Raw genomic sequence first — 3,294 nt, 5'->3', positions numbered from 1 at the left:
TATACACATATATTTATATATACACATATATTTATATATACACATATATTTATATATATAGATATATATATATATATATATATATACATATATTTATATATATAGATATATATATACACATATATTTATATATATATATATATATATAGATATATATATATATATATATATATTTATATATATAGATATATATACACATATATTTATATATATAGATATATATATATATATACACATATATTATATATAGATATATATACACATATATTTATATATATATATATATATATATGTATGTATACATACCTACATGCATACACACACAACATATATATATATATATATACACACACACACACATATATATATATATATAACCTACATGCATACACACACACATATATATATATACACACACACACATATATATATATATATATATACAAATACAGTATATACAAGTGCCTGTATATTAATTAGTACAACTAATTTCGAACAACTAGCAGTAGTTACATTCTTGTGAGAAATTTTCAAATTTATGATAATCGTCGTTTATGGCCTCGACATTTAACCTCATATTAGAAGCAGGTCAATGATAGAAAATTTTTTATACATTTACGTATACATGCTTATTATCATTATGCACTTGTAAGTACAGTAAGTATGCATAGGATCATTATGCCCTTGTAAGTACAGTAAGTATGCATAAGTACGAATATTTTTACATGGAGTTTCAATTATGAAAAGTAATTGTAATCTAACTACCAATATTTCATCGCCTTAAATTTACAGATCAAACAACAACAGGCGAGTCAAAACAGCAAATGAAAATCGAAAAGAACAAAAATTCATTTTCCCCAAATCGTTCGTCTATAGTCGTCGGAAGCAGGGACCCATTGAGCCCCAGTATAAGTGTTTGGATGTGAAGACCGACGCCGTTAAGGGGATTCAAGTGTTTATGAGGCGCTGATCCCATTTGCATAGGGTTGAATAGTCGGCAAATCATAGTATGTCACTGGCCGCCATTTTTATATAGGAGCTTTACAAGTTGTTGGGAGGTGAGACAGAACAATGTGGGTATGGTAATTTCGGGCTTCGCTTTTCCAAGACTTGATATATTTTGGGAATAGGTTTAGATGTCGTTTTATTGTTGTTTTTTGTGTACATGTAAAGTAGTTGTACTCGGGAATGTGTTTTTTTTCAGATAAATTAAAAAAAAAGAAAACTTTTATGAATAATTATTCATGCACGAAAGAGAGAGAGAGAGAGAGAGAAAGAGAGAGAGAGAGAGAGAGAGAGAGAGAGAGAGAGAAATTGATAAATAGATAAATAGAACCATGAGAGAGAGAGAGAGAGAGAGAGAGAGAGAGAAATTGATAAATAGATAAATAGAACTATGAGAGAGAGAGAGAGAGAGAGAGAGAGAGAGAGAAAGAGAGAGAATTGATAAATAAACATATTGAACCATGAGAGAGAGAGAGAGAGAGAGAGAGAGAGAGAGAATTGATAAATAAATATTGAACCATGAGAGAGCGAAAAACTGAGAGAAATGATAAATATATTAAACCATAAGACAGAGAGAAAGAAAAGATGAATGATAAACAAATATATTAAACCGTGAGACAGAGAGAATGAGAGAGAGAGAGAAGTGATAAACAAATATATTGAAACGTAAACATCATTAAGGGATAGGTAATCATCATAGGTAAACATGAACAGTTCTTAACGGACAACATTGACTGTTATGAATAATTATCCATGCACTATAGAGGCAGTTTTTAACGAGAGAGAGAGAGAGAGAGAGAGAGAGAGAGAGAGAGAGAGAATAAATGAATATATTGAACCATGAGAGAGAGAATTAATAAGTAAATATATTGAACATCAAAAGAGAGAGAGAGAGAGAGAGAGAGAGAGAGAGAGAGAATAAATGAATATATTGAACCATGAGAGAGAGAATTAATAAGTAAATATATTGAACATCAAAAGAGAGAGAGAGAGAGAGAGAGAGAGAGAGAGAGAGAATAAATGAATATATTGAACCATGAGGGAAAGAAATGATAAGTAAATATATTGAACCTTAAAAAAGAGAGAGAGAGAGAGAGAGAGAGAGAGAGAGAATAGACGATGAATAAATGAATATATTGAACCATGAGTGAAAGAAATGATAAGTAAATATATTGAACCTCAAAAGAGAGAGAGAGAGAGAGAGAGAGAGAGAGAGAGAATAAATGAATATAATGAACCATGAGTGAAAGAAATGATAAGTAAATATATTGAACCTCAAAAGAGAGAGAGAGAGAGAGAGAGAGAGAGAGAGAGAGAGAATAGAATAAATATATTGAACCATGAGAGAGAGAATTGATAATATATTGAACCTCAAAAGAGAGAGAGAGAGAGAGAGAGAGAGAGAGAGAGAGAGAGAAATAAATGAATATATTGAACCATGAGAGAGAGAATGAATAGGTAAATATATTGAACCTCAAGAGAGAGAGAGAGAGAGAGAGAGAGAGAATTGATAAACAAATATATTGAACCATAAACATTAGGAGAACACTAATAGATCAAACGATTTGGGAAGTTAATATATACAAAATATAATGGCACTCAGGGGTCGTAGTGTCGACGGTGCACCTCAAAGAATGCACTGTTGGCGTAACTTGGGGGTCTTTGCAGTTACGGAATAGCCTCCTGGGTCCCAGGGCCAAACCATTTTATCTAGATTCATATTAGTTATTATTATTATTATTATTATCATTATTATTATTATTATCATCATCATCATCATCATCATCATCATTATTATCATTATCATTATTATTATTATTATTATTATTATTATTATTATTATTAATACCGTCGTCATCATCATCATCATCATCATCATATATTATTATTATTATTATTATTATTATTATTATTATTATTATTATTATTATTATTACAGGCTAGGCTATAACCCTGGTTAGAAAAGCAAGATGCTATAAGCCCAAGAGCTCCAACAAGTAAAAATAGCCCAGTGAAGAAAGGAAATAAGGAAATAAATAAACTACAAGAAAAGTAATAAACATCAAAATAGATTATCTTAAGAACAGTAACAAAATTAAATTACATCTTTTAATATAAACTATTTAAACTTCAAAAAACAAAACGAAACTAAAAGAAAGATTTCCTTTCAAATGATTTGAGAATCTCATAAATCATAAATAGATAAGATGCAATTTCGTTTATAGTTTTCTACTTAACCTGTCACTTTGAACGATAACCACTCGGAAAACAACAATCTCCCACGAATTG

Source organism: Palaemon carinicauda, chromosome 4 (assembly GCF_036898095.1).
Source record: "Palaemon carinicauda isolate YSFRI2023 chromosome 4, ASM3689809v2, whole genome shotgun sequence".
NCBI classification, from domain to species: domain Eukaryota; kingdom Metazoa; phylum Arthropoda; class Malacostraca; order Decapoda; family Palaemonidae; genus Palaemon; species Palaemon carinicauda.
Note: the sequence above shows the minus strand (reverse complement) of the source record.